General features: G+C 40.2%; 2 pseudogenes; one reads left to right on the forward strand and one right to left on the reverse strand.

Annotated features, from left to right (window-relative positions):
• Window positions 1-12478: 12478 nt before the first annotated feature.
• Window positions 12479-13455, reverse strand: LOC142434261 (KATNB1-like protein 1 pseudogene; annotated as a pseudogene).
• A 1479-nt stretch (window positions 13456-14934) lies between these two features.
• The window catches only part of LOC142433661 (ubiquitin-conjugating enzyme E2 variant 1-like), a 42783-nt pseudogene continuing 32501 nt past the window's right edge, over window positions 14935-25216 (forward strand).

Raw genomic sequence — 25216 nt, forward strand, 5'->3', positions numbered from 1 at the left:
TTAATTCTATTTAAATTTGTTGAATTCATTTTGCACCCTAGTTTGTGCTTCATCTGGCTAATTAGTCTATGTGTATGTGAAGAAGTATATTCTTTTGTATCTGCATTAGTGTGTTTGCTAAATGTCCGGTCAAGAAAGTTGAGAGTGGTTTTCAGGTTTTGATTTTAATTGTTTTACTCATTTTCTCTCTACTTATTCTCTTAGATTATAGAAAGTAGAATTGAAGTCTCAAGTGTAATTGTGGGTTTATGTGTTTTCCTATGAGATATATGCAGTTTTGCTACAATGAAATATGCAATGTTCATACTCACATTTCATAGTTTATTTAAGATTTATATTTTGAAACCTTATAGGAAGCCTTACATGCATATAGGGCAGCTTATCCTTCCTTATTTATCTTTTTCTTATTGCATTTATTAAAAACATGAAATGTTTACATTTTGCTTTCATAGTCATATATATCTTAAATGTATGCCGTTATCAATTCAAATACATTTGAGACTATTTTCATAGGGGTGTTAAGAGGAAATCACAGTGTAAAATATTTTACCTCTATAGTTAACATTTGTGTTGTTTCTGTATCTCTGAAACCCTTTAAATTTCTTCTGGCATTTTTTTTAAACAGCATGCAGAACTTTACATTTATTCTCAGAAAATCTTTTGGAAAATAATTCTTTTAATTTCCCTTAATCTTAGTTTGAATTAATTTCATAATAATTTATGAGGGATATTTCTACTGGGTATAAAATTCTTTGTTCATTTATTTTATTATTTCAATTATACTACTCCACCATCTTTAGTATCTATATTTTCTTGGGGAAAAAAACGTTTTAAATACATTATTGCCCTTTGATATAGCTAAGCAAGCCTGAAATCTGTTTGACAAGTAGTCAAAAGAGAAAAATTATTAACAAGCTACAACCACAGAGGCATGGGCTGAAACTATTTTTCACAAGCCATATCAACTTTTCTCTCTTCTTGGGAAAAGCTATATTCTCTCTTAAATTTTGCAGTTGATTTAATCTGGACTACATGGGATAATATTTATAGTCAACAATTTAAAAACTTTAGTTACTTTTAAAATATTCCCTACATACATCTATATACTTCATTAGATGACTGGGAGAAGGTGTGTTTATACTACAAAATGGAAACCATTTTCCTTTATCTCTGAAATTCTTATTAAAGAATATTTAATGCCATGTCCTAAAAGGACACATACTAAAAAGAGAATTTTGAGAATTAGTTAAGCCTACTAAAGTTGACTTACTGCAAAGTCAGTATAGATATGCAATGATTGCTCTTTGATTGCTGACACCAATAAGTTATAGTTTCTTTTTCTTTATCATTCTTAGTAAGATTTTTATAAATGTATTAATACTTTTAAATAATTAACATTTGGCTTGGTAAATTCTCTTTCCAAGTTGTTTGCTTTAATTTTTGTTATTCAAAAACCATTGTTTTATGTCTCCCTAAACTTTTGAAGTAAACATTTTATTATTATTCAGTCCAAAATAAGTTGTAATTTTTCTCACCATACTTTTTTCAAGAATGTGTTGATTAACTGCTGTGTGCTAATGTTTTTCTCAAGATATTGTTGGCCTTGTTTTTTAGTGCCATTATTTTCATTCCTTATGACATATTTATATTTGTAGAGATTATAATTATCTTTGTGTTCCTCACAAATTTGAAATAGATGCCTTAAAGACATTGTGATTCTTACATCTAGTTTCTCTGATGTTAGACATTTTTATGTTTCCTAGAACAGTGCCATATTTAGAGAAATAACTTATTCAATATTTTGTTTTGCTGGTGTGCAGCAAGCATTCTAATTTGGATTGACCTTGTTTCATGTTCATATTCTTCTGCTTATTTGCATGTTTAGTAATTTTTGAGTGATTACTGGGTATTTTAGCCAATTTATTATGAGATCTGGGGACTTTGTTTTGAAGTATATTAGGTTTTTGTTTATTTTGCAGTTAACTGAACTCAAAGTGAATTCATACATTTGAAAAGGACTGTAATTTTTGTTCAGTATTTTCTGTTGTCCAGATTTGACTTAGAAATCATTCCTATTCATATCCACAATGGAGGTCAACCAAAACAAAGGTTTAAGTGGCAATTATAGGCAATATTTAGGGCTTCTCCTCTTGTGTCCATATTTTACCTGGGATTCTTCCTTTCACTTTCCATCCATTTAAGGAACCCTAAATTCTATCATTTGTTTTACAAGACAAAAAATTATGACTTTTACTTGAGTTTTAGCTTCCCTGTGCAATAGGAACTAAAAAATTCAACTTAAAAAATGTAATCATACTCAGTATAAGGCCCGTCATTCATTGGTTGGCCCTTCTGTTATTTATGACTACATTTGATAACAATTTAGTACCCTTACCAAACTGTAAGTTGTTCTCTATTTTTCCTCCAGAGTTTACAGGTATTATTTGTAGAAGGCTTAGTTTGACAGAAGACATGCTGTTATTACTAGAATCAATACTGACCTTATGAACATCTGAATGAATATTGCATATACTATTTGTCAGACAAGTATTTTGTGTGTATACATACACAGCATATTTATATTACTTAATTTTATTAATTAAATCTTGATATTCTGCGATGCCAACCCCAATCCCAACTATGGAAAACCCACATCCCCACCACCACTCTGGACATCAGAAGAATGCACTACAGAAGACAGCACTGAAGATATAGCTTGGGGAGAGGGGCACTTCTGATCAGAGCACACAGGAGCAAATGAAGAGAGAAGGAGAGTGAGTGGTACACATCCTGGCTCACAAAGCCCCAAGGATGATATTCCTGCTCAGAGGAGACAATGCAGAGAGGACCATAGGGATGGCCCTACCATGAGACACCACATCCCTCACTGAACCATTGCACTATGGGGGACCACACTGGAGACATAACGTGGGAATTGTGCACAATCTGACCCCATCACACTGGGGTGAAACACTAAGGGCATGCAACAGTGCAGCAAGGGGAGCAAGGCAATGAAGTCCCCAGGGGAATACCAATAATAGACTTTGGGGCCAGGGCAAGGGACTCCTTCAGACTCGACTGGAAAATACTCTTAAAGGTCAATAAACAGACCTGGAACTATTTTTAGGCTTTTCCTTTTGTGTCATTGGATTTCTTTTTGTTATTTTGTTATTGCTTTTCTTTGTCTTTTTTGTCTTCCTTTGTGGTTTTGTTCGGCTTTGCCTTGATTGTGCGCTTATTATTGTGTCTGCATGTGTATCTGGAAAAGATAGACGGGATACACATTTGGGAGGAAAAAACAACAGGACTGACAGTTTCAGGGGACATGGGAGATTAGGAGAAGGGAGAAAGGGAAGGGGGTGTCAACCAACCGAGGGACAAGGGAACAACAAGTGAACTAACATCAATGGAGAGAAGGGCATAGGATGCCTAGTGGAGCTTAATCAAGGGCACTGTAACTGCGAGGAATTACTAAAAACAGAATGAAGGACAAAAATAATAGAGGGACAAGAGATAAGTAAAAGAAAATAGAGGAAAGAAGTAGGAGGCAAAACACAGTGTTAGAGGTCTAAGTACATACATGTACATATGAAAATATACTTATATATAACGATAGGGAAATAAATCTATGCACTTAAATGTATATGTTAAATATTAAGGTAGCAGATGGACATTATACCTCGACTCAAGTACTCTCTCATCGAAAGAACACATTATTCTAATAATCCAGCAATATGTGATGCTCACCTTACTGACATGATCGCTGGAGACAAAATGGGTGTATAGCAAATGTGTTGAAGAAAGATGATGATGGCCGGCTATCAAGAGATAGATCTTCTGAGTTCTTAAAGGCTTGAAGATAAATAAGTGGCCATGTAGCATGAATAGCAATAGCACCCACGTGTGATCTGGAGGTGTCCATAAATCAAGTATCAGGCATCAAAGACCCAGAACAAGAAATTATATCAATGTGAATGGGGGTGTGTGTGTGCATGGAGTGAAGACCCAAAGCCCATCTGCAAACAATTGGACATTCGCTTACAGAAGGGTCACAAGGAGGAGACGAGCTATTCAGGGTGCAGTATAGCACCGATTAAACATACAACTTTCCTCTAGTTCTTCAATGCTTTCTCCCCACAACAAGCATGACCTCAATTCCACCTTACAAATCTGACTAGACCAGAACATGTGCACTGCTAGAGATAAGAGCTTGTAACACAGGAATCCAGGGCACAGAAACCACTCAGGACCAATAATGAGAATAGAGATACTAAGAGGGGAAGGGGAAGGGGACGGTGGGGAGAGAAAGGGGGAACCAATCACAATGATCGACATATAACGCCGCCCCCTCCAGGTGATGAACAACAGAAAAGTGGGTAAAGGAAGACAGCAGATGGAGTAAAATATGAAAATAATAATAATTTATAACTCATCAAGGGTTCAAGAGGGAGGGAGGGAAAAAGGAGGAGTTGATATCAAGGGCTCAAGTAGAAAGAAAATGCTTTGAAAATGATGATGGCAACATATGTACAAATGTGCTTGACACAATGGATGGAGGTATAGATCGTGATAAGAGATGTATGAGTACCCAATAAAATGATTTGATTTAAAAAATCCTGATATTCCTTTTCAATTTTGTTAAGTTCCATTTCTTCCTTTTTAAAAAAAATTTGAGTCTTCTGATTATAATTTTCTACAATACTTAGTTGTATATATTATAACACTACATTATTCAATGCATAAAGATCTGCGATTTTTTATAACCAAGTTAAGGTAATGTAACCCTCTCTTTGTGCTTACTGTATTCTTATTTAATTTTATGCTGCATCTATTAATGTTCCTCCATGATTTACTATTCAGATACTTACTCAAATCAGAGACTTTATTAATCTTTAAGGACAAAATGTATGTTGATAAACAGATTTCCATTTACTAATAGCCTTATGAGGATTGCATGATGGTGGTAATATGTTGCTTAATTACTACTAAGCACTAGCATTGGGAAAAGTGGGATTTTCATAAGAGAAATAATGCATGTCAATTTCTTGAAAAATTCCCATACAAAAATTAAAATATTTCTCTGCAGTTTTAATAGCAAGTTTGTGAATATAGCAACTCTAGGACCATACTTCTCATTTTATTTTATTTATTTATTTTGTGATCTGAGGTTTTTTTAAGTCTTAAGATTTAAAACATTATTTTTTTCTCCACTATTTTATTTTTTAATCATTTTATTGGGGGCTTGTACTACACATCCATTGTGGCAAGCACATTTGTACATTTGTTGCCATCATCATTCAGAAAACATCTGCTTTCCACTTGAGCCCTTGATATCAGCTTATTTCCCCCCCTCTCTCCCCTCGCTCCTCCCTCATGAACCCTTGATAATTAATAAATTATTATAATTATTTTGTCATATCTTACACAGTCCAACATCTCCCTTCACCCACTTTCCTGTTGTCCATCCCCCAGGGAGGAAGCTATATGTAGAGAAGCTATATGTAGATTCTTGTAATCCGTTCCACCTTTCTACCCTACCTTCCCTCCCAGTCCCATAGCATCTGGGGTCTGAAAGCCTTGAAGGTAAACAAGTGGCCATCTAGCTCAGAAGCAACAAAGCCCACACAGAAGAAGCACACCAGCCCATGTGACCATGAAGTGTCACAGGGATTAGGTATCAGGCATCAAAGGACAAAAAAATCATATCACTGTAAATGAGGGTGAGTGCAGAGTGGAGACCCAAAGCCCATCTGTACTGAGGGGTCACAGGGAGGAGACCAGCCAGTCAGGGTACAGGGCAGCAACAATGAAACATACAACTTTCCTTCTAATTCTTAAATGCTTCCTCCCCCCACTATCATGATCCCAATTTTACCTTACAGAACCCAGTTGAATTTTATGAAAGGTGAAAGAAGCTTCAGGTTTACACAGACACCTCAGGGCACTTCACACCCACACGTGGAATCCTGAGGCCATACTTCACATTTTCATAGAACCCTTTATATTAGTATGTTTGGTTTGTTATATGTTAATATTTATTCTGATTGTGTAGAAGCCATTTTGTTTAATGAACTGTTAAATAAGAGCAGAGACAGTACTTTGTATCAGTTATAATTCAATAAATTTTACAATCTAAAGAGAACTACAAATTTTCCTCACTCTTAAGTAGTTCAGTATATTTTCATTTTAGATAATTATCTTAAAATCAATGATCTGAAAAGGAAGGTTTAAAATTAAAGAAGCACTTAATGGAATTTATTAGACACTTTTCATTAAGTATATTATAATTTTATATACTACAACACATTTTTCCTGAAGTAATTTTTATGGCCAGTGATAAAACAGAGTATTATAATTTTACTAGAGAAAATAGTGATTACATATTAACGTACATAACACTACATTTAAAGAACTATAATGCATTATCTTATATTTTAAAATTTTTTGGAAAAAAATGAACTCATTTTACGGCTTTTATTTTTGTTTTACTTGGCACTTAGGTAAGGATCAAATCTTTTCTAATCTATAACTATAATATTCAAACAATAACATGGATGACATAGATTTTAGATGGATTATAATACTTGGTTTGGCTTTGTCTATAGCCATTTAGTACTCAATAATATAGTTATTATTAAATATTTACTACCACACATGGAATGGACCACAATGAATACATTTAATAATAAATCAAACAATGACACTTTCTTTTTCCATTATGAATATTAAACAAAACCTATTAATAAAATAATAAAATTATAAGAAAAGGGAAAACAATATTCTAAATACTATGATGATTTAGAGTATGTAGATGATACCTGTTTTAAATTATTTTCCATTATATGGAGATAATATTATATTATTATACTATTAAAATATAATTAAATAATCATGAAACTTAGGAAACTTGAATGCTATGTCTTCATTGTTCACCAGTGTTGTTTTTTAGTACATATTTGAATATAATCTTTCAGACGGGACTAATAGTTCCTCTTATCAAACCTTCACACAATTGTGAGAATCAATTCAAATACATTTAAGACTATTTTCTAAAACTGCAAAGGAATACGCGTCTATTTTTATTTGTAGATACAGTTATTTATAACACATTCTTTAATGGTGTGTGTTCTCTTTTAAGACATTTTAAAATATATTTTAAAATATTTATCTTTTCTGTTGTGTTCTTCTGTTTCTAATTTCCTTTATCTTAATCCATTAAAATTATGTATAAATTTAAGTTACGCCATGATTACATTTTCATGAGAAGAAAATAAAGCTGGATGAAACATACTGTAGTTGTTGAAGTAAAAAAAAATGCTGTTTTAATAGACCAAGGGTCAGCAAACTGTGGCTTGGGAGCCACATGCAGCTTTTTCATTATGTATATGCGGCTATAAAGTAGAATTGAAAAATCTTAAAGGACATTATGCAGATGATGGTTATTTTTATTTATAAAATGTATTTATGCATTTTTAAATTGTAAGAAACAGAATTGACTATTCTGTCTCAAAAACTTGCCTCCCTTTGTAATAGACCATACAGTTCTCATCTCTCAGTGAACCTAGACCCTACCAGGCACTCCCTGGAAGAAAGGAAAAACTGTGTGCTCTTGTACAGATTTACAGCCCTGGAGACTCAGAAGGTCAGTGCTACACTGTACTAGAAATATCATTATGAGTGCAAATGAACTCTATGCCACTTCCATGGCAGCTAGAAGCACAATTATTTTGCCTTTCCCTATCAAAATGTAAGGACTTTTTCCTGATTCTTTGATTTTGGTCAGGGCTTTGATTTCTTTTTTAACATTTTATTAGGGGCTCATACAACTCTTATCACAATCCATACATTTACATACATCAATTGTATAAAGCACATCCGTACATTCTTTGCCCCAATCATTTTCAAAGCATTTGCTCTCCACTTAAGCCCTTTGCATCAGGTCCTCTTTTTTTCCCCTCCCTCCCCGCTCCCCCCTCCCTCATGTGCCCTTGATAATTTAGAGATTGTTATTTTGTCATATCTTGCCCTATCCGGAGTCTCCCTTCCCGCCTTCTCTGCCGTCCGTCTCCCAGGGAGGAGGTCGGTCACATGTGGATCCTTGTAATCGGTTCCCCCTTTCCAACCCACTCACCCTCTACTCTCCCAGTATCACCCCTCACACCCTTGGTCCTGAAGGCATCATCCACCCTGGATTCCCTGTGCCTCCAGCTCCCATATGCACCAGTATAGAACCTCTGCCCTATCCAGTCCTGCAAGGTAGAATTCGGATCATGGTAGTTGGGGGGAGGAAGCATCCAGGATCTGGGGGGAAGCTGTGTTCTTCATTGGTACTACATCACACCCTGACTGACCCATCTCCTCTCCTAAACCACTCTGTGAGGGGCTCTCCAGTGGCCAACAAATGGGCTTTGGGTCTCCACTCAGCACTTCCCCCTTCATTTACTATGGTATATATATATTTGCATGATGCCTTATACCTGGTCCCTTTGATACCTGGTGATCGCACAGGATGGTGTGCTTCTTCCATGTGGGCTTTATTGCTTCTGAGCTAGATGGCCGCTTGTTCACCTTCAAGCCTTTAAGACCCCAGATGTTATCTCTTTTGATAGTCGGGCACCATCAGCTTTCTTCGCCACATTTAGTTATGCACCCGTTTGTCTTCGGCGATCGTATCATGGAGGTGTGCAGCCAATGATATGATTTTTTGTTCTTTGATGCCTGATAACTGATCCCTTCTGGACCACGTGATCACACAGACTGGTGTGTTCTTCCATGTGGGCTTTGTTGTTTCTGAGCTAGATGGCCGCTTGTTTATCTTCAAGCCTTTAAGAACCCAGACGCTATCTCTTTTGACAGCCAGGCACCATCAGCTTTCTTCACCACATTTACTTGTTCACCCGCTTTGGCTTCAGCAGTTGTGTCGGGAGGGTGAGCATCATATAGTGCCAATTTAATAAAAGAAAGTATTCATGCATTGAGGAAGTGCTTGAGCAGAGGCCCAAGGTCCTTCCGCCACCTTAATACTAAACCTATAAATATAGACACATAGATCTATTTCCTCATCCTCATATATATATTTGCATGTACATGTCTTTGTCTATACCCCTATAAATGCCCTTTGACTCCTAGCTCTTTCTTCCATCTCCCTTGACTTTCCTCCTGCCCTACTACCATGCTCCGTCCCCACCTGGGTTACAGCTATATCTCTTCTTTACGTAACCTTACCCTTGATCATTCCCTACCAGTCCTGCCACTCCCCTCTCACTACCATTTTGGGTCCCATGTTGTTCCCTTGTCCCTGTGTTTGCTAACACCACTTCCTTCCCACCCCCCACCTCCCCCAATCCCAAGTCCCCCCGGAACTGTCGGTCCCACTGTTTTTCCTCCAGATAGTTCATCCAGCCTGTCTTATTTAGACAGACCTGTGGAGACAATAATATGCACGAAAACAAGACAGAGGAAAACAAAGCAACAGTATACAACCAGACAACAAAACAACAACAACGAACCACTGACAAAGAACAAAACAAAACACATCAAGAAAGAAAAGCTTGTAGTTAGTTCAAGGATCGCTTGTTGACCCTTAGTGTTTTCCAGTCCAGTCTGTTGGGGCACCATGCCCTGGCCCCAAAGTCCACCTTCAGCACTCCCTGGGGACCTTGCCACTCCATTCCCTTGCTGTTCCGCTGCACACACCCCCCCCCCCCAGTGTCTCGCCTCAGTGTGGTGGGATCAGGTCAGGCGCAACTCCCACACCGTGTCTCCGGTGCAGTCCCCTGTATCGCCCTTGGTCACTGAGGGGCATCATGTCTCATAGTGGGGCCAGCCATGTTGTTCTCTCTGTGGACTGACTGCTCTACTCAGGAACATCATCCTCACAGCCTGGTGGGCCAGGCTGTGTTCCACTGTCTCCTCCTGCCCCTTCATCTCCTCCCGTATGCTCCAATCAGATATGTCCATCTCCCGGAGCAGCAGAATCAATGTCGTCCCTTGAAAGAAATTCTTCTTGGGGAAGGGGCAGGAATCCAATTTTTGGTGCTGGGGCCAGCCTCCCAGACCTCTCCACTGGTTCCCTACTCCACGCCGGTATGTTGCATTCACACCTTGCAGCACTGGGTTAAAGTCTGGTCCCACTTTGATTTCTATAATGTGGTGGGAATTATTTTGTGAGTTGGAAATTAACAATTCCATTCTCAAGAGGTCGGTCACTTCTGATTTCACCCTTCTCTCCGTGGCCACCATGTACGCAAACCTTTCTAGGAGAATGAGAAACCACGTGGAGAATAAATGAGCCAGAACCATATCCAGATCAGTCATTGAGGTGATCTTAAATACTCCACATTAGCCATCCTACTGTGATGGCAAAACTATCCTAACTATCCAACCAACCCACAGACCCCCATGGCAATCAATAAGTTAACATTGTTTTAAGCCCCTACATTTTTGAGATGCTTCTTTAAACGGCAACAGATAACCTATCTGGTTTTCAAGGAGGAGGTCAAGATACCTTACTATTTCCCCATATGTAGTTTTGACCATGTTCCGAGTAATATACAACCTTTTTGTATGTATGCTAAAATGAAACTCTGGCAATGTCATTTCTTTGTTGGTTCTCAGTTAAATGATACAAATTAGTAATGATTGGATGATAATCAGAAGTAGTTGTCCAACTCCATGTACCTATGTTCAGCTTGAATCTTGCTGGTAAAATAATTATTTCTATTTCCAATTCAAGAGCAATAAGGGCCATGGTAGGCTTATAGACTTTTTGCCTTCTAAGTGAAAGGTTTTAGCTATTTGCACCCTCATACATGAGAACTTCAAAAGTTTCATGGAAAGATTTAAGAAAAATGGAAATTTTCTCACCAACTTTTTGATGCTGTCTCCTATGGTGCCCTAATAAAATCTTGTTACAGATTGTGTTCTACCTTTACAAGATTTCAGTGCACCAAATAATTTCTCTTGGCTAATGTCTAATTATTATTTTATGTCATGAGAATTGCTTGAGATAGTAGGAGCCTGAAATGAATAAGAGGCAGTATTTTGTATTATTAGAATTACCAAAATATTAATCTTGAGTTGTTAGTATGAGTTGGTTTAAAATGTCAGTAAAATAAATCCATGATCTTTAAATTCATTTTTACATATATATATTTACATATACATATATATTTAAAATATCCAAAATATTCCCACAATAATTTTAGATTCCAACTCATAATGACCCTATATAGGGTTTCTCTAAATTTCTACAGTAACAGAAAGCTTCACCTTTCTCCCATTAAATCATTGTTGAGTTTGAACCAAGCACCTTGTGATTAGCAGTCCAATGCTTACTTGACAGTTACCTGGGCTGTAGAAAAATGTATTAAGCAAAAAATGTATGTATGAAGCCATTGTTTCTCCATATTCTCAATATATCCTCCATCTATGAATATATTAATCTATACAAGAGGGATATATATACAAGAGGGTTTCAGAAATGTGTTGTCCCAAACACAATTTAATTTTTTAGTTAGGTTCTAATATTCAGTGTAATCCAAGTGAGAAATATTCAGGGTACAATTGTTCACCAGAACATATTATAAGGTTCTTTCAGGGATGCTAATACATTTCCAAAACACATACCATAAGCTTCAAACTAAAGGCCTGCAGCTCAAGCTCTGTAGGTGAGTAAACTCAGCTCCTTGAGTTAATTGCTTAGAGTACCACACTTGAGTTAGTTTCAGCCCGAAGGCAATCAGCTTGAACTTCCAGGGATCAGCAAATGCCTAGACCAGTGGTTCTCAACCTTGCTAATGCTGCAACCCTTTAATACAGTTCCTCATGTTGAAGTGACCCCCCCCCCCCATACAATTATTTTCTTTTTTTTTACATGGATGTAAACCTGTGGTTTAATTCCATGATTTTTAACACGTCAGAAGCATGGTTCGTTTTCTTTTTTTAAAAACTGATCTTGGTATTTTAACACGTTGGCTTATTAATAATTAAGGCATTTTGCACACACAGTAGTATCTCAGTGTGAAGGAAAACAATTTAATATGGATTATTTGCTATGATGTTTCAAACTTTCAGTCTTTTCAACATAAGACAATAGCTGCACACATTTAAGTGTATTCTTATAAAACACAATCTTAAGAAAATTCATGATGATTGGTCTTTGTGGTTCCTAGTATTAAGTCCTCTGTTACTTTTCCACATAGTATAAGTTATCTTATGCAATATGCAGGAGTGCATTAAGATCCAGTAGTTCTTAAACATATAAATTCCAAACGCAGCAATGGCCAACAATCTTCATAGTGCACTTTCACCTCATTGAAGTTGAAGTTGCTCCTTTGGGATATTTTCCCACTTCAATGTGAAGTAGATTGTTAGGATTTCATTAGTGGTTTCATTGTGTGACTATTTAAAAGAAAAAAATGTTTTTTATTTCTTCCATAGTTCAAAGTTTTCAGAAGAGACATTTTTTCCCCCGGGAAATCATACAGTCCTGGGATGTTCTGGACCACCACGCATTCTTTAGTAGAGGAAACTTCTCAATGCAATTGTAATAAATAAGCATCGATATCCTTAGCTATATTACCAGTGTATCCTGGAACCAAAGTCAGATGGTTTTCCTGTTCCCACAACCCACTTAACTGTTGTTTTAAAATCTGAATATTTCCATCATTTTTAATTTCTGTTTTGGATGACAATTCTGACCACCACCTCTTTATAACTGCTTGAAGCCAGTTTAAACCAACTATGACATACTCTTCAAATTTGCTCTTAAGTAGTGACTTTACTAGAGGTAACAAGTCTACACAGCAGCCAAGTGACTTAGATGTATTGTTCTTCTTCCTGTAAACTACTGGTGCGTATAGGAAGTCAATCCACCACAACCCCAAGATCTTCTATCCTCACCAAATAGGCTACAAGTTCACTTATACTTCTCTTCCTCCAGAAGGTCAAAGCTACATTTAACCTCACATTTCTGCTGAACAAAACTTGCGCCATTGTTTCATGGTCCTGAGAAACCTCAGAAAAAAAGCCACTATATTTTGATGATGGGCCTTCTGTCTGTGAAGAACCAGAATCACTGGAGTTAATCAAATATGTTCGACTATCATGGCATAATTTGTCAGGTAGGTGGCCTGCACAAGCCAGTTCATTTTCTTTATTTGCCATGACACAGCCCCCACTTCTAGGGGCCTGTTTCTTTCTGTAACAAGGACTGGGGAGAGGACGATGAACTTTCTTTCTGTAATAGATCGCCTTCCGTAGTTTATCTGGGTTCTTCACAGCTAGTCCAACTGTTCTATTTATGTAAGCAGCCGACTGTTTCGGAGATTTCTTAACCTCCTTCATGTTCTTATTAATGAAATCAGAATTCCTTTTTCTGGGAAGATCAGTGGAATGATCCTCAGAATTATTATAAAAGTTCTGTTTTTTAACATTGTGGGTTTCAGATTCCATCATCTCTTAAATACTGGCGCCTCATGGTACTGCGGCGCTTCAGACCAGCTGTACGGCTCGAGAAACCACTCGTGTCCGCCCAGACCAGAGAGTCCCTGGGCTCCCGGCTAAGCCCCACTGCCAGCCATTCAAACACGGACGCGCGCGCCCATAAAATTATTTTCATTGCTACTTCATAACTGTAATTTTGCCACTGTTAAGAATGGTCATGCAAATATCTGATATACAAGCTATATTTTCATTGTTACAAATTGAACATAATTAAAGCATAGTGGTTAATCACATAACAATATGTAATTATATATTATGAAATGTTTACAAATAGGTGAAATTTTGTCTTGAAGTGTGGTATAGCATGATTAACAGTCTTCATGCCAGGTACTACTTTGTGGGAATATCTGCATGTGGGCGGACCCATTTGGAGACAGAGGAGTGGTGTCTTGGTTCCTAAGACCATAGGAAATATGTTTTCCAATGGTCTTTGGCAACCCCTGTGAAAGAGTCATTCAACCCCCAAAGGGGCCGTGACCCACAGGTTGAGAACCACTGGCCTAGATGCTCTCTGGAAATTACACCACTGTTTCGTGGTCTGGCTCCTGGTTCTGCTCCTATTTCTTTGGTACCAGAGCTGTCCTGTGGATCTAAGTTCACAGGGTTCTATGGGTCCAGAAGATGTGCTCCACTCCTGACTCTCAATCATATTGAATATCTCAGAGGGCTTATTTTAAACTGAGCAGGATGATATTCCAATGGATGTTCTTCACAACTCTTTACTGATAGGATGCTCTTTGAATCCTATCAGTATCTTCAGATTCAATATTGCTATTCAATTTTGTATTTTATAATAAGCAGCTAAGACTATACAGATATGTACATTACATATAGAAATATAGATAAAGATAGATAGGGTTAGTCTGGGTACTTTAAAGAAACAAATCCACAGAAATTCATATATATATATATATATATATATATATATATATATATATATATATATATATATATATATATATATGAGAGAGTTTTATACTTAAAGGGTAAGTGCACTTCAAGAAAATATCCCATCCCAGTGCTGCCCAAGCCCACAAGTCCAACATTAACCCATTAACCCATATGTCCAACACCAATCCACAAAGTCTTCCTCCATCTCACAAAACACACACTATGATGCCGTCTGCAGGAGAAACGCTGAATCAGTGAATGTGTAAGCATCTCAGCACTGGCAGGGGTCTCCACATGGCTGCTCCAGCACCCAGGGCTGCCTCAGGGTAGGTCCATGTGGATTCTCCTCAGGGATGTCTTGCAGGAAGTGAGCCTTGCCAGCTGAAGCAGGAACTGGCTAAGGCAGCTGCACCCTGGTCCAACTAAAAGGTGAGGCTCACGGAGCCATTTATCCCTCTGCTCTTCAATTAACCCCACATGTGCTTATCAGCCAGGTTGGCACAATAAACTAACATATATACATTTGTAGGCTACAATATGGCAGCCACCACAGCTTTGGGAGTGAAAGTCCCTCACAATTTCAGACTTTTGGAAGACCTCGAAGAAGGTCAAAAAGGAGTAGAAGATAATACATTTAGCTGGGCTCTGGGAAATAATGAACACATGACACAAGATGGTCAGGGATGATAACTGGGCTACCAAGAACAATTTATGAAAACTGGGCATAGAGCCTTAAAATAGAATGTGTATCTAGATACTTAGAAGCACACCCCTTTGTAAGATTTTTACCCCAAATTAATATGGAGTCAATAGTTCTAATGGAGTGGTGGACCCAAAACCCCCATGAGTACTAGCAAAATGGTAGAATTCCTACAGCATCAGAGTTATCCTACAAAACCTCAGGCACCTAATTATGTCTAAAGAAAATATGAAACTTGGTCAGTCACTCAAAGGAGAGTGTTAGAGCAATATATTGCCAAGAAAAACCACAAGTTTCCCCTCCCTCCATTCAATTTAAGTAGTCTTCATTTTCCACAGTAGTACATTTTTAGGTACATCTTATAGATTTCAAGTGTTTGAAAGGAAGCTCCCATTCAAGGACAAGTTATCTTAAGATTCTGTGCATGCTACTTACTTTTTGACCACTTGAAATACATGTGTTTGGGCCAGGTCTGGACCATGCAGCTGCTTCTCCCAGCTCTCCCAAAAGATAGCCTGCTGGACTGTGCGGCCCCTTCCCCGGCCTCTCAAGGCCAGAGCTGGACTGTGCAGTTCCTACCTCCAGCATTCCAAGGAGCTTATCTCTCTGGGCTGGGTCTGTACAGCCCCTTCCCTCAGGTTCCGGCATGATTTACACACAGACCACATCCTGACTCAGACCCTGCAGCTGCAGCATCAGAAGGCCTTCCAGTACATACGTCCTTGGCTCAAGCCCTATCTACGTCCCACTGCCTCACTGCCAGACGCGATTTCCCTGACCTAACTTTTTGGTTCTCAGAACCTGCCCAGGGGCTCAAGATGCCCCAGGAAGTCCCTTTTTCTGCTCTCCTTTCCCTCCCGGGAGTTCTTTCCCTGCCTTAATAAAATCTTTCTCAACTTCACATTCCTAGCTAAATTCTATCTCTGTTCCATGTCTCCATCTCCAACCTCTCATCTTGGTGTTGAAAGACCCGGGAACAACAGGAGGGGGCCTCGTTGCTGCCCCGGCCTTCCTCTGGCTGGTGCGCAGCACCATCTTCCATTTTCAACCTCTCATCTTGGTGCTTGCAACCCAGGAGGCGTAAGGTGTCCTGACGTGCCCCTGCCCACATATGGGGGAGGTGTGACACCCCTCTGTCCTCCATCCCCCCTTCCCTTGAACCAGGACCTCTCAGCTGCCATCCTCCCATCTACAAGTGAGTGCCTAGCAGTCACTGCACCTCTGACTAGACTGCAGAGTGTGTCTGAGCTTTTTCTACCTGTTTGTGTATTTCGTGCTGGCAGGTCTATGTTGCCTGCTCTCAGATTTACTATAAAATCTACTTCCTCCTTCTCCCTAGCAGTTCTGCAGTGCCGGTTCTCAGACCTTATCTACAAGACTTTCATTCAGCTGGCCACAGAGCCAGGCCTGTCCCCCTCCCTAGCTTCCTGCTGTGTCTTTCACTGTCACTGACCAAAGGTCCCTGTCTGCCTGTTAAAGTTGTGGGCCTGCACCAGGGAACCTTCCTGTTCTAGGGAGTCCAGAACTCTCCCACTGGGCCTGGACCAGGATGCCTCTGACTGGGACACCTCTCAGGGTGACCGGGCCACCTCCTGACTGACGGGTACGGACGGGGATCAGGAGACATCCTTCTCTTCAGACTGTACCTCTTGTAGTTAAGACACCACAGAAACCTCACTCTCTAAGCCTCCTAGAGACAGTCCCTTGGGATGCCTCCCGACCAATCTCACTGAACTGGGCCTGGCTCCATATAATCTCCCTAAGCATCCGGTCTTTTTCTGTAACCCAAGTGTGGCCACAATCCCAATTGGACAATGAGTCACACTGGCCAGGACTTTCGATTCCAACATTCTCTGCAACCTCAACAATTTTTGTCACCAAACTCAAATATGGTGTGAGGTTACGTATGTTCAGGCCTTTTTCTTTCTCCGTGCCCATCCCTCTCTATTTACTGCCTGTCACCCTGCTCAAGCTCTATTAATCAAACATTCTCAATCAGGCCCCTGACAGTACTCCCCCTCATCTTTCTCTGAACCCCCTGGCTCCTTTTCTGCACCCCCAGTAAGGCCTCCTCCATATTTTGGATGCCCCTCATCATCACCTCCCTCCACTACCCCCTCAACTCCCAGAGGCTCTGGCGGCTGCATCCCCAACACCCGTCCCCACTCCCCAGAGCTGGACCCGTCCAACCTAGAGTCTGTCTGTCTCTCTCTCTCTCACACACACACACATCTCTCTCTCTTCCCCCTTCCAGGATCCTTCCCTACTCAGCCTCCTCAGAGGCAACACCTGCAACCTCCCAAACTTCACAATTGCCATCACCTGTCTCCTGTTGCCAGCCATATCCATTCCCACCATAACCTTGTCTGTCCCCTCCCTCTAATCTGCCAGAGCAGAAAAGCCGGTCAGGTCCCATACACCGTTCTTCCTGACAGACCTCTCCAAGATATAAAGGCAGGTAAATGTTTTCTCACAAAACCCCATCACCTTTATTAAAACATTCTAATCCCTTACTCAGGCTTACAACTTCACTTAATATAATATTTAAACTTTAGAAAGCTGAGGATGGCCCTCAGACCCCCATCCGCGACCTGGTAAACATGGCATTTAAAGTTTTAACGCCTGAGAAGAACAGGCTGGGGCAGTTTTGGAATCCCCAGCCCACCAAGGTACAAGCTGGCAAGCCCAAGTCTTGATTGCCACCCTGAGGCTGGCGGGAGGAAGGGGTCAGAAGACTTCAGAAAACAGCAACTTCAACAGTAACCCTAACAGTAGCCTGGTGCTGGGACCCTGCTCCACATGTGACCAGGAAGGGCAGTGGGTTAAGCATTGCCACATCTCCGGCCACCCACTGAGCCTTGCTCATCATGCAGTCAGCAGGACCACTAAAGAAGTGACTGCCCCTTGGCGCTGAGTCATGGAAGGTCAGTCTCTCCAAACCTTGAATTGCCATTAACACTGCTTGACATAGCCACGGACAACAACTGACTAAGCAGCCCCTCACTCAGCAACCTCAGTTACCCCCCACTACGCGGTGCCCAGGGTAGCGATCGTGGCAGCAGGTAAGCTGTTTTCCTTTTTGTGAACACAGTCTTTTCAGTCCTCCCTCCTTCTGGAGCTCAACTTCACCTTCCCTGTTTTTGGTTATGGGAAGAGAAGGTCGTCCATCCAAGGCTTTAGTCACCCCACCTTTAATGACGCCTTTTATTTTTTTACCATCTCCCTTAATCCAGCTGCTCAGCATTCATTTGCCTTTACCTTCAGCTTCTCCTAAAACAATTCTAAAGCAGACACAGCCCTTGAGGGGCTGGCCCCAATTCCAACTATTACGTGGACACCTGCCCCGCCCCCCATAAGAATTTATTTCAAAGGACAGCACTGAATATGCAGCTCCGCGAGAAAGACATATCTGATTGGAGCACACGATAGCAGATGATGGGGGATGAGGAGAGAATGGAGCACATCCTGGCTTACCAGTCCGTGAGGACGATATTCCTGATTAGAGCAGCCAGTCCACAGAGAGGAACACATGGCCAGCCCCACTATAAGATATGAGGTCCCTCACTTACCCATAGCCCAACACCGGAGACACTGTGGGAATTACGCCCAGTCTAATCACGTCGCACCAAAGCAAATCATTAAAGGGCTGCAACAGAACAGCAAGGGAATGGAAGGGTGAGGTCCCCAGGGAATGCTGAAGGTGGACTTTGAGGCCAGGCATGGTGCCCCAACAGACTGGACTGGAAAACACTCCTAAAGGCCAACAAACAGTCCTTGAACTAACTATAAGCTTTTCTTTCTTGTGTTTTGTTGTCATGGGTTTGTTATTTTGTTGTATGTTGTTGCTTGGTTTTGCTCTTTCTTGTTTTTGTGCATGCTAATATCTCTGCAGGTCTGTCTAAATAAGATAGACTGGATGAACAATCTGGAGGAGAAAACAACCAGATTGACAGTTTTGGGGGAACATGGGAGAAGGGGAGGTGGCGGGAAAGGTAGTGGTATTAACAAATCCAGGGACACGGGAACAAGTGATCCAAATCGGTGGTGAGGAAGGTGTAGGAGGCCTGGTAGGGCATGATCAGGGTAATATAACCAAGAGGAATAACTGAAACCCAAATGAAGACTGAGCATGATAGTGGGGCAAGGGGAAAGTCAAAGGAAATAGAGGAAAGAGCTAGGAGGCAAAGGCATTTATAGAGGTCTAAATAAAGGCATGTACATATGCAAATATAGTTATATATGAGGATGGGGAAATAGATCTATGTACATATATTTATAGGTTTAGAATTAACAGAAGGACATTGGATCTCCACTCAAGTACTCCCTCAATGCAAGAATACTTTCTTCTATTCAATTGGCATTGTAGGATGCTCACCGTCCCGACACAACCACTAAAGACAAAGCAGGTGAATAAGCAAATGTACTGAAGAAAGCTGATGGTGCTCAGCTATCAAAAGATATAGTGTCTGGGGTCTCAAAGGTTTGAAGGTAAACAATTGGCCATCTAGCTCAAAAGAAAAAAAGCCCACATGGAAGAAATACACCAGCCTGTCGAAGGTGTCAAAGGATCAGGTATCAGGCATCATCAGAACAAAAAAATCTTATCATAGTGAATGAAGGGGGCAGTGCAGAGTAGAGACCCAAAGTCCATTTTTAGGCCACTGGACATCCCCTTACAGAAGGGTCTCTGGGAGGAGACGTGCCAGTCAGGGTGTGATGTAGCAACGATAAAACATACAACTTTCCTCTAGTTCCTAAATGCTTCCTCCCACCGATTATCATGATCCGAATTCTACCTTGCAAGTCTGGCTAGACCAGAGGATGTACACTGGTAAAGATAGGAACTGGAAAAATAGGGACTCAGGACAGATGATCCCTTCAGGACCAGGGGTGTGAGTGGCGATACTCGGAGGGTAGAGGGAGGGTGGGTTGGAAAGGGGGAAACGATAACAAGGATCTACATGAGACCTCCTCCCTGGGGGATGGACAAGAAAAAAGTAGGTGAAGGGAGGCGTCGGACAGGACAAGATATGACAAAATAATAATTTATAAATTATCAAGTGGTCATGAGGGACAGGGGATCAGGGAGGGGGGGTGGAATGAGTAGCTGATACCAGGCTCTTAGGTGGAGAGCAAATGTTTTGAGAATGATGAGAGCAATGAATGTACAAATGTGCTTTACACAATTGATGTATGTATGCATTGTGGTAAGAATTGTATGAGCCCCTAATAAAATGATTTTATAAAAAAACAGACACAGCCCAACTCCCTTAACTTCTCTTTCTCTCCAAGACACTCTTATCTGTTCAGCTGCTGTTTAAGACTGCCCCATGCCCACCACTCAGAGTTTAACTCTAAATAAACACTAAGTCATAAAGAACCTCCAACCACTGACTTTGAGTGAACAAATACTTTACATTAGATCCCCAATTTCACCCTTATAACTAAACCATTATACTCCCCATGGGTGTTCGCAGCAGTCTTCATGAGTTGCAACCAAAACGACTCCCAGCAGACCTTTAACCCTTTCCTGAAACTTAGTTCATAAAACTTACATATTCAGTTGAAGACAGTGTAAAGGACATCAAACTGATAGTTTCCAGGGAACACAGGGAAGCAGCAAAGCAGACAAGGTATCTACTTCATAGCAGCCACCCCTGCTAGGCTTCTAAAATCAATTAAACAAAGCAACCTTGTAACAAACTCCAATAAACTCTCCTCAAGTCTCTGCCTTTACATTTACCAAAGCCCAGTAAACCTTTCTTTCTCTACACGGATAGAAGGCAGGGCTCAGCAGCTGCAGTCCCGACTCAGCCCCTAGGGTCCACCCACTCTCCAGTAGCTTATCTGTCCAAACAGTTAGATATGACAGTCAGAGGCTGGCAGCCATGCCTATGGGCCCTGGCAGCAGCTGCCGCCCTTACAAAAGAAGCTCTCAAACTAACACTAAGAGAGCCTATCAGACGTTATCTACCCACAAACTGCAAAACCTTCTCTCACACCAAGTCCTGTCTTTACTGTCTTCCAACCGCCTACAAAATATCCACTTTATATTTATTGAAAACCCAAACATAACCTTGCACTAGGCTCCCTCTCTAAACCCAGCGACTCTCTTGCCTCAGCTCCTGGACTCACCAGAACCTAGCAGTCTCTCCTATCTGCAAGCAATTGAAGAACTAACACTACAGCGACCTCAACTTTTCAATCAGCCCTATCCTGATCCAGATCTAACTTTGATTGTTGGTAACAGTTCTGTCGTAGCCACCTATACTGTAGTTTCACTTGATCAGTTCTGGGAAGCTGCACGTCTCCCAAATGGAACCACTTCTCAGAAAGCAAAACTCATTGCTCTCACTCGAGCACTCCACTTAGCTAAAAAAAAAATCCTAACAACTAAAATGTCCCCCATCGTAAACAATAAGTAAATAGCTCTCCCCACCAACCCAGCCGAAGATCTGATCTATCAAGGCCACCATTCCCTGCATATAAAGCCCCATGATCTTCTTCAGCTCCTACAACCTGTACTTTGTGTCTCAAATCACACAAGCGTCATTTTCAATAGATATTCAGTGGTGCCTACATACCCCGTAGACTTCGAGCCATTAAAAAATAAAAATCAAACTAACGCTAAAACTATATCAGTCATCAATAACCTGCCTCCACTAGCCCTACTTGAATCCATGCCACTCCTCGCTCCCCCTTTCCTATGCCCGTTCAAGTTAATGTATGGCAGGCCTAATTTAATCAACCATACTTACCAGTCACACTACCACCACTCGCAAACGACTTATCCCTCTCTGAAAAACTTTTCTCTGAGAACACACAGACAAGTGTCTACCTGCCCCTGATCCCGTATAACTTGACCTACCTGTAATGAACCCAGAAAACTCTGTTCTGCTGAAAAATCTCCATCCTCGACCTCTGCAACCCAAGTAAAAAAAAAAAAAACAAACGCACATCGTCTCCACATGTTGTGTAATAACTAAAATATTTGTTGGCATTTTAAAATACTGAAATATAATTATATTAGTGGATTTATTTCTGAAGAAGGAACCGTATATTCAAATTTGAAACTAGTACCTTGTAGGAAGCAAACTCATTTTGAATAATTTTCTTCCTTGAGAAATGTTTCATGTATTAAGAATTAACTTGCTCACCTGGGCATCCTATTCTAAGGCTACAAAGTTGCTTTTTGGCCATAATTCAAACCATAACCTTCCTGATGGTACTTGTGGCTAATCACTGATTCTTTAGGAGAGGACATTATGAGTTTTTCCCCCAAATTGGAGGGCATACGAAAGTATATATTGGAGCAAGAATGCTGTACATGGCTTGTGGGGGAAAGGCGAGCCCCCACGACTAACCATGGACTTGATAGATGCAATTGTATGGTAAAAATATATAAAGATTATAATAAAGGCATAGGGACCATGAGAGATAGAAGAGAGTTTGAAATAATGGAGTCAGACACACTTCATGGTAACATGCTCACCTCAAGCCTGCTTGGTGGTCTTCTTGCAGATGGGAGACTGAAGGGCAAGAGAGGGGGAGGGGAAGGAGGATAAGGGGAAAGGGAATGGGGGAGCGAGGACACAGGGGAGAGAGGATGGGGGAGTGGAGAGGGGCCAAAGGGCATCTTTATTGCTAACAGAGGCTTATATATCTTTGGGGGGGGTGCAAAACCACTAATCACAAGTAAAGACATACGTCACAGGAAGGGGTTGCACTATAGTTTATACAGCAATGAGAGGGGGACAATCTAGGGATTTAAATGCAATAGGAAGGGGAGGGATTCGGGGCACACATGTGACAAGAAGGGCGGATCCTAGATTCAGGATGGCAGCCTAACTTTGGAGGTCACTGAGCAGGTTTGACCTGTTCTCTGTCTCTCCATAGAAACCATTGTCAATAGGGTGTAAACTCCACCTACAGGAACCAAACTGATGGTCCCAAGCCTTTAGGGAGAAGTAGCCCATTGTCCTTAACAGCAAGGAGTGGACCCTACTTATGGGAGGCCCAGACAGTAGTCTGGCAACTGACTGTCTCTAAGCATCTAACCTTCTACCATATGCTGGCACATAGCCTCTAATGTTTGGCATATATTTGGGGGAGACAAAGCTGAGAAGTCTTTTTATAATCCCACAATGGCTTGTCTCAGCACATTTTTTAACTTTTCATTTTAAATGTCAATAATTAGAAGTTACCAGTAAAGATTTTGCTCTCAACTTTTTTTCTCAGGTTCAATTCAAATTTATAAGAGGGATGGGTCAAAGAAAGTCTTAGGTTTCTTTTCTTTGTCATCTTTGGGATTTAATGGTTGCTTCAAGCAAACCTTTTTCTTCCTCTTATACAATTTACTGTATTTTCTGTGACAAGCTGGCAGGGTTTTAATTCTTTTAAGTAGCTTTACAAAGTAGATTGACTTGGTTGGCAATTTGTGAACTTTTAGCACATGTGTTAGTCCTTTAATATACAGTGTGTTCTAAGGAATTTTTGTTCATCTCATTCACAATCCAATTTGTTAACAATAAACTGAAAGTGTAATGTTTTCAATTTCATAAAGTGAAAATCATATTCCACACAAAGAGCCCATTTGGACCCTCCCGAAGGTCCTTGCACATTTCTACTTTATCTTTCAGCATCTGTATGAATTGGGATAGACTTAACAGCAGTGAGTGGATATATTATGCTTATAAATAAACAAATAAAAATCCTAAATAGATATAACACTATTAAGATTTCCAAGCAGACATTATATAGTTGAGATGAAAATTCTACTTGAGCAGAGAAATGAATAAAATCCCAATGAACTAGAATTTAATAGGTGTGGTAGTCACCTAATCTGGTGCCAGTTTAAGGATTAAGAGTGTAGAAGTGGAGTCTAGGCTGTCAATCTGGAGATAGCCACTGAGACCTCTGTGTGGGCATGGCCTTCTCCTGAGAATTCTGGGAAATCTGGTACTTCCTCCTTGGAGGCGGAAGACACTTTGCTCTGTGCCACTCCCTGGGAGACATTTTCAGAAGACAAGTCACATGGATGCAACCAGACCTCTGAAGCCAGAGAAGCCACAGAGAGATGCCTGCCAACGCTGAGATGCTTACAATGCCACTGGACCCAAAGACTTTCTACCCAGTGGCTGGTGATCATCCTGAATTTGGTTTCATCGCATGTGTTTCATGAGTCTGAAGAGGATTTTATAGATTGGTATCAGACATATGGGATAACACAAGACTTATGGAATTGATCTGGACTGGGTTGGGCTGTTTTGTCAATGTTCAGTTGCTTTTGTATATAAATCTCTTTGTTAGACACATATGTGTGTGTCCATGGATTTGTTTCTCTAGTCCACCCAGACTAACACAGGTTATAAAACTAGGCAGAGAGTTTTAAATTGGTTATTAGCCTTTCCCGCTGGGTTTGATGCCATTTAAAGGCAAAGTATTTCAGAATATGTCAGCATACTATTACTGGCTACATTCCAGGTAGGTCTCTCTACATTGTCTATCTTGTCATGTTTGTCTCAGAATATATTTTCCTTAATAACAAATGCATTGTGAAGAGGGAGTTAAACTTTAGACTGTGCAATGTTTCCTTCTATCATATATAGGCCACTGGCAGTTGGAAGTACCCCACAGCCCTTAACAATAACCAATTACTCATATCTACAAATTTCTGATTTTAAATATAATTGTTTCCTCCTGTATACAATGCAAACTCTAAACAATTATAGCACACTCTTGTTAAACATTGAGTTCTTACATCTTTCTTCATTTGATCCCAATTTGTTTTGATTTGGTCAAATACACTTAAATAGAGACTTGAATTTCTCAATCTGTATTTTTTTTTCTTTTTTTCTTTCAGACTCTTATTCTTAGCCCTCAGTATATTAATTTCTCAGTATATAAGGATTCAGTGCTGGAAGACGAACAGCTTCATTTATTTAAAATGGCATTAAAGTGTTACAAAGATCTTCAGCACCTGGAGTAAAGTAGGAAAATACAAAAATAGCTGCAATTATGAAACATTACAAGTAAAAAAGTTAACTAATTTCTTTCATTTCAGATTTTCAAGCTACTGACTTTGTGTTTTCTCTGGCTCTCTGTCTTACACTGACATGT

The sequence above is a fragment of the Tenrec ecaudatus genome, chromosome X (genome assembly GCF_050624435.1).
Source record: "Tenrec ecaudatus isolate mTenEca1 chromosome X, mTenEca1.hap1, whole genome shotgun sequence".
NCBI classification, from domain to species: domain Eukaryota; kingdom Metazoa; phylum Chordata; class Mammalia; order Afrosoricida; family Tenrecidae; genus Tenrec; species Tenrec ecaudatus.